This window comes from Mustelus asterias, chromosome 7 (assembly GCF_964213995.1).
Source record: "Mustelus asterias chromosome 7, sMusAst1.hap1.1, whole genome shotgun sequence".
NCBI lineage: Eukaryota > Metazoa > Chordata > Chondrichthyes > Carcharhiniformes > Triakidae > Mustelus > Mustelus asterias.
In genome coordinates this window covers 118061500-118075944 of record NC_135807.1, presented here as the reverse complement: position 1 = coordinate 118075944, position 14445 = coordinate 118061500, and positions in this window count along the sequence as shown.

Sequence of the window (14445 nt, the reverse complement as noted above, 5' to 3'; positions counted from 1 at the left end):
CATCTAGTTTGTGGTCACCAAAATCAGGCAATTCAAAGAAGTTCACTCACTGAACTATTGACTTTAAAGATAGCAGTAGAAAGCCTCTTTGTGAAGCCTCTTTTGCAGTGTCAATACAACTTGCTGTAAAGAGGCATCACAATTTGGCTGATACGAGAAATTGAAGTAAGATCCACAAGTTGGGAACTGCCCATAAGAAGTCAAAATATCAACAAACATGTCACAGATGAGCCAAAATGGACCATTCGATGAGTGAATGCTGGAGCAAGGATAATAAATTCAAGAATTGTGACAAAATGGGCCACATTGCACATTGTGAGGCCAGACCGGCTTTCTCTGAGAAGAATATTCAGGGGATACCGTCAAACAGTGGAACAAGTTGCATTTTACAAAAATAATTTACAATGCGGAAGAAAATAGTTACGAATGTGAAGAAGAGAATGTCCAGAAATATGATGAAGAACTCCAATTTGAGGGGAGGTGATGGCCTAGTGGTATTATCGCTAAGACTATTAATCCAGAAACTCAACTAATGTTCTGGGGACCCGAGTTTGAATCCCACCACGGCAGATGGTGGAATTTGAATTCAGTGAAAAATATCTGGAATTAAGAATCAACTGATGACCATGAAACCATTGTCGATTGTCAGGAAAACTCATCTGGTTCACTAATGTCCTTTAGGGAAGGAAATCTGCCGTCCTTACCTCGTCTGGCCTACATGTGACTCCAGAGCCACAGCAATGTGGTTGACTCTCAACTGCCCTCTGAACAAGGACAACTGGGGATGGGCAATAAATGCTGGTCACCCGGCGACACCCATGTCCCACGAATGAATAAAAAAATAATTGAACCTCTTATCAATACAGGTTAGATCACCTAGATTCTGGGTGGTTCTGAAGTTAAGCAGACAAACTATTAGGGTGGAGGTTGATAAGAGTGTTGATGTATCTTTAATTCCTGAGACTGCATACCAACAAAAGCTGAAGCATCTTCCGTTAAAACCAGCTGATGTGATTTTAAGGACACGCACAGAAGAAATCATGCCATAAAAAGATTACATCATAGTCAACATAGAGTTGAATGGACAAACAGCAATAATTTTGCGCCTCTTTTCTCTTTCAGCATCTAACCTGACTCTAATTTACTCAATTTCCTGTTTCATTCCTCCTTTCTCTGTCCTTAAAATTCACTGGTTAAGGAAATGGTCCAATGGATAAGACATTTAAGAGGTTCCAAATGCCCCACTGATGTTCTCAAGCCAATACCAGCTCATACTTCCAGCAATAACTGAAAGGTAATGAACAGATATCCAATTCACGGCACTCACCACAAGATGGGATGCTCCAGCCATTTCATAGCCAAATACCCGTGAAAGCTTGAGTGGAGCTGCCCACAGATTGGCGTTGGTTCCCTTACAGCTTCTAATTTACCATAGAACCACAGAAACCTACAGTGGAGAAGGAAGCCATTCATCCCATTGAGTCTGCACTGGCAACAATCCCATCTAGGCCCTATCCCCGTAACCCCACATATTTATCCTACTAATCCCTCTAACCTACACATCTTGGGACACTTAGGGGCAATTTAGCATGGCCAATGCACCTAACCTGCACATCTTTGGACTGTGGGAGAAAACTGGAGCACCCAGATGAAACCCATGTAGACATGGGGAGAACATGCAAACTCCACACAGACGATGACCCAAGCCGGGAATCAAACCCGGTCTCTGGAGCTGTGAGGCAGCAGTGCCAACCACTGTGCCACCCCCGTTGCATTAATGATTCAGGAGACCTGTACAAACTAGGTCAACATTGCAGATGATACTAAATGAGGACAGAGTTGGACCTGTGAGGTAGTCAAGGATCATTCGGATGATCTGAGAGTTTAGCAATCTAGAAGTGGGCAGAACCATGAGTATTGAAATTTAAAGTGGACAGATATAAAGTACTACAACAGGAAAAAAGGCTGGCACTTTTTGGTGCTCTGCTGATACTTGAACAGTGAAGAATATAATTCAAGAGTATTTGCTCTTTCCACTCAAATATAAAATTAACATGGATTGACAATCAAAGAAGTAAATAGTATGCTGAACAGAATCTCCAAAATAGAGCACAAGTGATCCTTCAGGTGTGTAGTGCTCTGATGAGAGCAAACTTTGAATGCTACTTGATGCTGTTCACCAAGACACAAGGAGTATTTTGGAATAATGCTGGGACTGCAGAGAAGAAGCACAAGACTGATTGGGGGACTCGAGACTGAAGCAATTGAAAACATTTTGGGCTATTCTTCTATGAAATTAGGTAACTGAGAGTTGAAGCGAATGCCTGGGGGGAGGGGATGCTCACTGACATTTATGATATGGTTAAATGTATGGAAAAAGTCAATCATTATTTCAAATTAAACATGACTGTAGGTCAAATGGTAGGTGATTAAAGTAGCAATGAAAGGATGACTATGCGTGGAGTGGATTATTAATTGGGCCAGTGGGGACAAAGGCCAGAATTCTCCAGCTGTTCATACCCGCCATTTCTCTTAGCAAGGATGGAGAATTTGGCGCTCAGAGAATCTCACTGGCATGAACAGCCGGAGAATCCCACCCATTCTTCCTAAATGATCTAAGAGATAAATTGGGCAGGATTTTCCGGCTGCCCTCACCCCAAGGCCGGAAATTCCTGCCCGAGGTCAATGGACCTGCCCTCGCCCGCTACGATTCCCGTGGTAGGCAGGATGGGAAAATTCTGCCCTGGATTTTGTAATCAGGGAAAACACCATTTAATCCTATCAGTTTAATCTATGAGACTACTGATAATAAAACCTCCAATTATAGTGGGAAAGGCTTCTTTTCCTAATGAAGCATGAACAAGCTGATGTAAGGGTTAAATAGCTGACTGCTATCTGTGATCAATGATGAATTATTGTAACTCGGGCATGTTACAGATAGGAGGGACTTCTTTCCTCTCTTCAGATGTCAGTAAGCAGAAAGTGTTTTGAATTATTTTTAAAGTATGGGGTGGAATGTACACCCAAACCCTCAGGTATGAGAAAAGGAAATATATTGCGAAAATAAATGTGGATTCATTACAAGCAGAGTCAGAAGAATTTATAGTGAGGAAGTTACAAGAAATCTCCAAGAATTAGAGATTCAGGTGACTGGGGAGTATGATGAATTGAAGGAAATTAGTATGAGTAAGAAAGTTCTGTTGGAAAAAATAATGGGGTTGAAGGTTGATAAGTGCCCGGGATTATGGAGAAATGGGTGCATTGGTGGTCATCCTCCAACTTCTATAGATTCTGGAATGGCTCCTGAAGATTGGAAGGTAGCAAATATCACCCCACTATTTAAGAAGGAAGGGAGAGAGAAAGCAGGGAACTACGGACCTGTTAGCCTTACATCAGTGGTAGGTGAAATGCTCAATCCTTTCGTAAAAGATGTGATAAAAGGACACTTGGATAATAACGACTTGATTCTGCATAGTCTACATGGACTTATGAATGGGAAATCATGTTTGATGAACCTGTTGGACTTTCTTTGAGGATGTTTCTAATCAAATTGATAAAGGAGAGTTAGTGGACATAGCATGCTTGGATTTTCAGAAGGCTTTTGATAAAGTCTCTCATAGGGGGCTCTTTAGACAGAAGGTAATATGATGGTATGGGTTAAGGATTGGTTAGCATGGAGAAAATAGAGAGTAAGAATAAATGGATCATCCTCGCATTGGCAGGTTATAGCTGGTGGGGTACCGCAGGAATCAGTATTGTGCCCAAGCTGTTTACAATATATATTAACGTTCTGGATGTTGCAATATTTCTGGGTTTGTGGATGACACAAATTAGGTGGGGATGTGTATTGTGGGAAAATACTTTCTGGTTGTATCACAGCTTGGTATGGCTCCTGCTCTGTCCAAGAACGCAAGAAATTACAAAGGGTCGTGAACAAAGCCCAGTCCATCACACAAACCAGCCTCCTATCCATTGACTCTGTCTACACTTCCTGCTGCCTCAGAAAAGCAGCCAGCATAATCAAGGACCCCATGCACCCCAGATATACTCTCTTCCACCTTCTTCCATCGGGAAAAAGATACAAAAGTCTGAGGACACTTACCAACCGACTCAAGAACAGCTTCTTCCCTGCTGCCCTTAAACTTTTGGATGGACCTACCTTCTATTAAATTGACTTTGCTCTACAGCCTAGCTATGACTGTAACACTACATTCTGCACCCTCTCCTTTCCTTCTCTAGATACGATATGTTTTGTCTTTATAGAGTGCAAAAAACAATACTTTTCACTGCATACTAATATATGTGACAATACTAAATCAAATCAAATCAAATACAAAACAACTCCAAAGGGATTCCGACAGACTCACTGAGTGGGCAAGAACATGGCAGATGGAATATTATGCGAAAAATGTGAAGTTATCCACTTGGTAGGAGGAACAGATGTTTCTTAAATGAAGAGAGATTAGTAAGTGTAGGTGTACAAAAGGACCTGGGTGTCCTCGTTAAATAAGTCACTGAAAATTAACATGCTGGTGCAGCAAAAAATTAGCAAGGCTAATGGTATGTTAGCATTTATTGCAAAAGGATTTGAGTACAGGAATAGTGAAGTCTTGCTTAAATTGTATAGAATCTTGGTTAGGCTGCACCTAGAGTACTGTGTGCAGCCTTGGCCCCACTATCTTAGGAAGGGTATTATTGCCATAGAGAGAGTGCAACAAAGATTCACCAGACTTGTTCCTGGGAATGGCGGGACTGTCCTCTGAAGAGCAATTGAAGAAATTAGGCCTGTGGTTCTCTAGAGTTTTGAAGAATAAGAGGTCATCTGATTGAAACCTACAAAGTGCTTAAATGAATAGAAAGTGTAGATGCAGGTGAGATGTTTCCCTGGTTGGAGAGTCTAGATGTGTAGATGCCGGTGTTGGACTGGGGTAAACACAGAGTCTATCACAGAGTAAACACAGAGAGTCTAGAACCAGGGGACATTTTCAAAATATGGGGCAAGCCACTTAAGCAGGAGATGAGGAGAACTCTTTTTACTCGGAGCATTGTGAATCTTTGGAATTCTCTCCCGCAGAAGGCTGTGGAAGCTCAACAATTAATATGTTTAAAGTAGAGATTGACAGATTTCTAAATACCAATGACATAAAGAAACATGGGATAGTATGGGAAAAAGGCATTAGAGTGGATGATTAACCATGATTGTATTGAATGGAAGAGCAGGTTCAATGGGCTGAATGGACTCCTCCTGCTCCCATGTTCCAAATAACCCTCAGTAAACTCACATGATAATTAACTCAGTGAGTTAGTTTATTCCACATTCAAAACCCAGTGGAGGAGTGCACGGCACATGCAGAGTAAGGTGGCGGGTGGCGGGGGGATCAAAGAAAAGTTTTACAACTACAGATAGTAATAGTACAAGAGCCACCAAAATGAACATTAGTTTGTGTGGTTTCCAGAGTTCGAAAAGTCAAAGTCCAGAAGGTGTTTCCAGTTCAGACCAGATGCGTTTCTGATTGGCGATGACAACATGAAAACCCTGAAGCATGATGGGCTTCGACCACATGACAGGCATTGATCATGATCAAATACTTTTAAGATCAAGCAGACTTCAAGGAGTCCGAGAGGGACTGCTGGAGTCCTTTCCGGTTCATGTTAAAACAGTAGTCTGCCAGTGAGGCCAAAGATATATGTTCAAAACTTTCCAAAAGGTCAGTGTCTTGGGTCATGTGACACAGCCCATTAATGGTTAATTGCAGTTTCTGTGCTTCAGGCCAGAATTCCATTGTTTCTCAATGCTTTCCATCTGTGAAAAGGACCTGGACACTCGCAGGTGTGCAATGAGTCTGTTAGCAGCACTGCCGACATAACGGGAGTGATTCTTCCAGCTGGCTATGCGGAGCTGATTTCCATATTTAAATCATTATTTTAATATTATTAGCAAGCATGGGGCTGAAGTCTTCAGGCCGGCTAGCCTCTCCCCCCTGGCCAGGAGTAGCTCAATCCAATGGGGTTTATAATAACTCCCCACTAACGGGGAGCTGGTGGCCCGACCCCGCTGGAGTGAAGGGAGGCCATTGAGATCTTCCCAGGAGGCTGAGGGTAAGGGGGTGCCCCCTATGTATTGCCAGCCTGGCAGTGCCAGCGGGGCACAGGCTGGCACTGCCCAAGGGGCAAAACAGCAATGCCCAAGGGACACCTTGGCGCTGCCCATGGGACATTGGACAGGGCAGGGGGGGCAGAGCCTATTGGGGGGCAGGGCCTATGGGAGGTTGGAGATCGCTTGGGGTGGGGGTGTCCCATTGCCACTCTGCAGTTGGGATCACAGGCAGAGGGAGGGAAGGAGTTGATCGGGGCTGGCCTTCAGGTTGGGGGGGAGGAAGCAGCCAGGGGGGAGGGTCGGGGCTGCTGGGGGAGGGTCAGGACTGCCAGGGGGGTGGGGTCAGTGAGATCAGTGTTATGCTGCTGGCCTCTCCAGTGGCCCCCAGATTTTCAGGATTTCCTTTCAATGTTATATGGACCCACAAGTGTAAGGATGATATGCAGAAGCTGAGAAAAAGGCTGCAGTGGCTGAACAAATGATAAAGCACTCCTCAGGCCAGGAGACTTTAACTCTAGTCAACAATGGTTAACTCCAGGCCAAACCTGGTGGAGCCAAGGAGAAGCTAAGTGGTCAGGTGCAGGATTTTGCACTGAATTAAGCTTTCTTTAGGCACCTAAGGCTCAACATCACAATGAGTACTCATAGAATTCATAGAAACCCTACAGTGCAGAAGGAGGCCATTCGGCCTATCAAGCCTGCACTGACAGCAATCCCATGTAAGCCCTATCCCCGTAACCCCATGTATTTACCCTACTAATCCCCCTGGCATTAAGGGTCAAGCGTTGCAAGAATTTTTTTTTTCCTTTGAAAAGAATCCCCTCTGCTTCATGAAGTTCCTTACTCTTGTACAGCAGAAAGGATTCCGTTCTGACATGTGGACCAGTTTGCACAATTTGCTGTGGTTTTCTCAGGGTGGTGTCTTTCTTGGCCGCTTCCCTGATCTCATCCAGTTTGGTTACAGCCACAGGTAAGTTATTTGTCAGCATATGAACCTGCACTTCTGTTTCTTTGTCTTCTTCAGAGATGGGTAGGTATGCATGTACAAAGTGTCTGCAATCTCTGCCTTGTTTGTATTTAACTCTGACCTGGTACTTCTGAAGATGCATTAGTAATCTTTGGATTCTTGGTGATGCTCAGTTCAGGGACTTTTTAAGTATAGCTTCCAAAGGCTTATGATAAGACTCTAGCTCCACAAATGGGTCATAGAGAAACTGGTGGAAGGGTTGTAGGCCAAACAAAATTGCTAGCACTTCTTTCTCTATTTAGGACATTACACTGCTGTGTTCTGTCATTGCCTTTGAAGCGTACATCATTATTTCTTCATTATGCATCTGGACAGCTCCCAGGCCAGTCATACAGCACATTGTGCCTGTTCTTGACATCACGCACCTATCTATTCCAATCCTTGGTCTGTCTGGTATGGCGTTTCAAGTGCTCATCTAGATGCTTGTTAGATGTTGTGATGATTCCCACCTTGATCACCCTTCCAAGCAGCGAGTTCTAGATTCTGAGCGAAAATGTTTATCTGTAAATCCCCTCTATGTTGCCTACACATGATCTCAAATCTATGTCCCCTGGTTATTGACTTGCATCCACTGTTATCTTGACCAACGGACTGACTATGTATAATTTAACACAGCTGTCTGGGTCAGTTTCTTGGTGACTTTGTTCCCAGTGCCCTTCCAGATCATTTTGTAGAAGTTCTCTGAGAGCTGCCATCAGGTCTGACATGTTCAGAATAAATTTCCCAAGATAGGTCACCATGCCCAAAAACTTCTGCAAGTCATTCTTACATTCTGGGAGTGGTATATTTACGACAGCTTCAATTTTACTCTGGTCCGGCATCAGTTCCTCACTTGATGGCACTTGTCCCAAATACTTGATTTCATAGCAACCGATTTTGACTTTTTCTTCGACAGCTTGAAGTTTATTTCTCTCATGCTTGCCAGCACCTGCCTCAGTCTGTGGTCATATTCTTCTCGTGTGATTCCCCAGACCAGCACCTGGTCAAACTCACATCCAAGACTGAATAGTATTGAGCATCAACTGGCTGACACATAGGGCCCGATTTTACCATTGCGTGGGCGCGAAAACATGCTAACGTCGGGTGTGAGGCCATTAATGCAATCCGCGCCCGCATCCACACAGATGGCCACTTTACCGAGACCCGGGAATGGCCGTGATCTGATTTGCGCCCGACGCAATGGTAAAATCGGGCCCTCTGTGTCAGCTAGTTGATACTCAATACTATTCAGTCTTGGATCTGATTTAAATTGCATGCATTTAAATTGAATTAATGAACTGCCCACCCAACTTTATCAGCATTTCCCCCTTTATCACCGCGTTCGCCGATCTGGAATCGCGCTGAAATGGACCTGCTGAATAAAAGTCTGAATCGGGCACTCCAGCTGCTGAAGAGGTGAGTTCAGAGGTTCCAACGGCTCCCTGACTCAGATGGGTGGTGAGTGGGGAGGGGAGGGAGGCGGGCCAAATAATTCTCTGGTGGGGGCGGGGGGAGGGAGGAGGGAGGCCCGATTGTTGTCTGGTTGGGGGGGGAGGAGGGAGGCCCAATTAATATCTGGTTGGGGTGGGGAGAAGGAGACGGGTAAGATCGTTGTCTGGTTGGGTGGGGGGAGGGAGGAGGGAGGCCCGATTGTTGTCTGGCCAAAGGGAGGGGGGGCGGGGGGGAGGAGAGCAGATCGGGGGCGGGGGGGAGGAGAGCAGATCGTTGTCTGGTTGAGGGGGCGATGGCAGATCATTCTCTGGGGCAGGGGAAGTGAGGCCAGATCGTTCTCTGGGGCGGGGGGGGTGGGGGGGAGGGGGGGAGCGGAGAGCAGGAGCGAGGCCACATCATTCTCTGGGGAGGTGGGGGGGAGTGAGGCCAGATCATTCTCTGGGGTGGGGGGCGGGGTGTGAGGCCAGATCATTCTCTGGCGGGGTGGGGGGGGTGTGAGGTCATTCTCTGGTGGGATGGGGGGGGGGGGGGGGCGGTGGGGGAGGGGGGGGGGGGGTGTGAGGCCAGATCATTCTCTGGCGGGGGGGAGGGGGGGGCGGAGTGAGGCGGGTAAAATGTATCTCTGGTGGTTGGGGGGGGAGGTCCGATTGCTCACTAGTCGGGGTGGGGGGGAGGCCAGATGTATCTCTGAGGGGGGCATGGGGGGGAGGGGGCGTCCGCTGCCACTCTGTGGGCAATCGGTGGGGGGGAAGGGGGCAGGGCGTCACGATCAGTCTGGGGAGCGGGGAGGTTGGTGGATAAGGGGGACAGTGATGTCTGTGGGGGCCATCACTCCCGCTTTTCGCTCCCGGGCGCTTTCTTCGCTTTCTGCAGCCCGGGAGCGATCTGACATGGGCGCGCTTTTTCAATTGTTTTCTAACTGCGCATGCGCAGTTCAGAGCTCCGATCGTTTCGTGTGTGCTAAGCCCCGCCCACAGCACAATTCAGACCCGCAATTTTGTTTTCAAGCTAAGTGCACATGGGGGCGCCTGAGAACAGATTTCTCAGTCGGATCTGGATTGCGCCCAGATTCAGCACTTAGAATGAAAATGGTAAAATTAGGCTCATAATCTCTTCGACTGTGGACAATTGGTAATGCTCTCTTTGTGCTTCCTGTTTAGATCTCTGGGATCCAGATAGACCTGCAAATTCCCATCTGATTTTTGTACAATTAGAATTGGACTAACCCACTTTGCTGGTTCTTTAGTTTTCTTGATGATGTGAAGTTTCTCCATTCTGCTCAACTCTGCTTTCAGTCGATCTCTTAGCATTACTGCTACTTTGCTGGGTTGGTGTATTTTTGGTGTCACAGTTTTGTCAATCTTGATGGTGTGTCCTCCCCTTAGGCAGCCAATTCCTTGGAACACATCTTTGTACTCACTCAGGATGTCATCAGAGATGACAGTCATTATTTTTTTGATTAACTTCTGATTTGCACAAGCTCTGATTCCAAGACTGGTTTTGCATCATTTTTCACCACTATGAATGGAAGATAAGTGGAGACTGTTCTTTGTAGTTCACTTTAAGTGTTCATTGGCTTGCGACAGCAATTATTTCACCTGTTTAAATAGACAGCTTGACTTTTGTTTTTGTTAGCTGTTTTCCTTTATTGATCATACGATACAGGCTTATAGGAATGACATTTGCTTGTGCACCTGTGTTAAGCTTGAAATTCAACAAGATCTTGGCAATTTTTAAACTATTCGTCTTTTTTCCAATTTGTTGTTACTGCAACATGGAAAAGTTCAGATTCCATGTCTGCATCACCATCTGCAATTGTGTGTACTTTCTGCAATTTATACATCTTAGCAAAGTGATTTAGTTTATTACAGTTCTGTAATAAAGTAATAAGCTGGACAACACTTCGTAAATGCTCTGTTCGACTGTGTTTAGATGTTTTAACTGCAGTTTTATTCTTTTTACCTTCAGGCTGTCTATTTGTTTTGCCCCAATACTGTTTCTGTTTAACTGCATCTAGCTGCTTGACTGAGAGGCGTAACAGCTTCTGCCATCCATTTGATCTGGCATTTTGTTGTCTCTACGATGCAGCAGATATTTATTGCTTTCTCCCGAGTGAGGTCCATTGCCCTCAACAGCCACTCTCTCGGAGATTCATTTACTATCCCACATATTATTCTATCTCAAATGAGTGATTTTCAAGTTCTCCAAATTCTCAAGATCCAACTCATTTTCTCAACTCAGTTACATACCGACCAATATTATCACTGCCTTACCTGCACATAAACTATTTATATCTTTCATGCGTGAAGTTTTTCTTAGGGCTGCAGTAAGCTTCAAATGTTTCCATATATTTCTTCTAAGTCACTTCCTTTCTCAATACTTTCAAATGTGAATGTGTTATAAACTTCGAGGGCTTCTACCGCTGCTACCTGAAGAAACCTGGAAGATTGTATCTGTGGATCTTTCTTAATGTGGAGATGCCGGCGTTGGACTGGGGTAAGCACAGTAAGAAGTCTCACAACACCAGGTTAAAGTCCAACAGGTTTATTTGGTAGCAAATATTTGCTTCCAAATATTTGCTACCAAATAAACCTGTTGGACTTTAACCTGGTGTTGTGAGACTTCTTACTGATCTTTCTTATCACAGCCCATCGCTGAGAGGTACAGGTTAGATTGCCCTCCAAACTAAACTCTGTGGGTGGTTTCAGAACCTTCATTGTTGTGTTTAGTTCACTTCAGACATGTTCTTTAATGTTGCAGGGTGACCAATATCATTATTGTGAACTAACTTTATTAATCACAGAACACGAGCACAGTTGCAAGGCCGTTGCAGCCTGGTTGCAACTTAGATTTACATGTGCTATCTGGCTTTCCACCCCAGGTCAGGTGACGCCATGAAGTGTGTCATATTATATCTAATACTGGAATCTAATACAGGAATCCGCTACCACAACCTGAATATCATTACATGGAGTGGCTTAGAATTGTCATAGAAACCTAGGAGCAAGAATGGCCATTCCATCCCTGAAGTCTGTTTACTCTTTCAGTTAGATCACAGCTGGTCTGTAGCTCAATCCCATTTTCTTGCTTTTGCTCCACATCCCTTGATACCCTCACCAAACAAAAACCTCGCAATCACGATCTGGTAGACTTCCATTGATCCTGCAGATACAACCTTTCGAGGGAGTACTCTGGACGATATAAGGGATACAGGCAGAAGACTCATTCACCATGTTCCCTACAATCTCAGTGGTCAGTCACACAAATCAAGCATTGCACCCAATAGACGATTCACTGCTTTGCACCCACAAACAATATTTTATCTTTGGGCCACATTATGAATCATAGAATCCCTACAATGCAGAAGGAGGCCATTCAGCCCATCGAGCCTGCACTGACAACAATCCCAAACAAGCCCTATCCCCATAACCTCACGTATTTACCTTACTAATCCCCCTGACACTAAGGGGCAATTTAGCATGGCCAATCATCTTTGGAGTGTGGGAGGAAATCGGAGCACCCGGAGGAAACCCACGCAGACAGAGGGAGAATGAGCAAACTCCACACAGACAGACACCCGGGGCTGGAATTGAACATGGGTCCCTGGCCTTGTGAGGCAGCAGTGCTGACCATTGTGCCATCATGCCGCCCATGAAGTATAGCGAATGTGATCAACAGATTCTTGCACAATTTTCCGATTCCTGCGAAACAATATTCTCGCTAAGGTGAGACCTAGAGCCTGCATGACATTTTGAATTCCACCAAAGCTGCCAAGGCTGGTGACACTAACCAACTCATATGAAGACCAAGCTGCAGGTGGCCCCCCTCTCCAAGGTTAACTACAGACTACTGACAGAAACTAAAATGCTGCAGAAACTCAGTAGGTCCGCAGCATCTGTGGAGGGAGAATCAGTTAACCTTTTGAACCCCGTATGATGATTCTTCAATTTCTCTCTGCACAGATGCTTCTAGACTTGCTGAGTTTACCCAGCATTTTCTGTTTACATTTCAGATTTCCAGCATCTGCAGCATTTTGCTTTTCTCTTACTGCAGGCTACTGATGCTATGCAAGATGGCACAACACAGTTTGGAATCAGACTCCTTCATACACACCGAATGTCAATCTAGCTACTGGATGTGACAAATTCATGCCAGTAAGACAATGCTGTTATTAAATGGCGTGAATTAAGAAAAGATAAAAAGAAGTTTCTTTGGAGCCAGAAAGTGAAATGGAGCATTGTATCACTGTAAAGGTAGAGGAAGGGAGTGAGGAGTGTCACCGACCTAGCTGCTTGTGAAATCATTAAACTCATTCTATCTTCCAGATCTTGGCATTGCTGCTGCTCCTGGCATTAACCTACTCAACCACCTTTGCCCAGACCTCCGATGTAGTCAGTTCTGATGAAAGTTCAGCAACCTGAAATGTCAAATCTGTTTCTCCTTTCTCGGATCTACAGAGTTTTTCCAGCATTTGCACTATTTCACTTTTTTATTCGTCACCCCGGATATCATAGTCATAGAATCCTGCAGTGCACAAGGAGGCCATTCGGCCCATCGAGTTTCCATCGACCACAATCCCACCCAGAGCCTATCCCCATAACCCCATGCATTTACCCTAGCTAGTCCCCCTGACATTAAGGGGCAACTTAGCATGACCAATCCACCTAACCCGCACATCTTTGGAATGTGGGAGGAAACCGGAGCACCCGGAGGAAACCCACGCCGACACAAGGAGAATGTGCAAACTCCACACAGACAGTGACCCAAGCCGGGAAGCGAACTGTGCTCCTGTGTGTGTCTCAGAGTTCCCCCCACTCTTGCCCTGGCCTGGCCCTCCCCCTGCCAATCCCCCCAAGACCTCCAGTGCAGCATCTGAAACTCATTGATGAAGTCTCACAGCTCTTTACAGCATTAGCAATTCAGTCCATAAGGAATTTAACAGCATCAAATTTGCTTTTAAAGATGTGTTTCTGCTTGAAGAATTTCTTGGGAGCCCCACGAGATATTGGGCAGTGGATGTGGCCTTCCGATTTCCCGAGATGTTAAGGCGGGTGAGATGGTAAGGCAGGTGAGGCACCAATCCTATTAAAATGAGCCCTCGGAGTTACAATTGCCTGGATTCACTCCTGCGCCATCTCATGGGCTAACATCTGGTCCAAATCCTGACCTGAGTTCAAGGCAGGCTTTTGAGATTCGACTTGACTGTCAAAGGCTAAGAAAAAGGATTAAGAGTTCCAGCTGGATCTGCGGTGATACAAAGGTGAGAAATAACCATATAATGGTGCCTAATATGGTTTTGATGTCCATGAAGCAGCCAGAGGTAAAGTCAGCCCAGCTTCCTGGCATGATGGCACAGTAGTTAGCACTGCTGCCTCACAGTGCCAGAGACCTGGATTGATTCCAGCCTTGGTGACTATCTGTATGGAGGCTGTATGTTCTCCCCGTGTCTGCATGGGTTTCCTCCATGTACTCCGGTTTCCTCCCACTGTCCAAAGATGTGCAGGTTAGGTGGATTGGCCCTGCTAAATTGCCCTTTAGTGACCCAAGATTTGTAGGTTAGGGGGATTGGTGGGGTAAATACCTGGGTTGGGAATAGAGCTGGGGTGGGCCTGGGTAAGATGCCCTGATGGAGAGCCAGTGCAGATCTGATGGACTAAATGATCTCTGCACTGTAGAGATCTCTATATTTCTGTAGAGATTCTATGATTCCCATCCTTGATTGCTAACCAATGACCCTTTCCAGAAAGTGTGTCGCTTTACACGTTATGTGCAGATTATCTGGTTCAGCTATATTGTTCCTGTCATTAAACTGACTGCAAATGCTCAACTAGCTGAAGTTTCTCCGTGATAGATAGCTACTTGTCTCAAACACCAAGAGTCTCGAATGGAA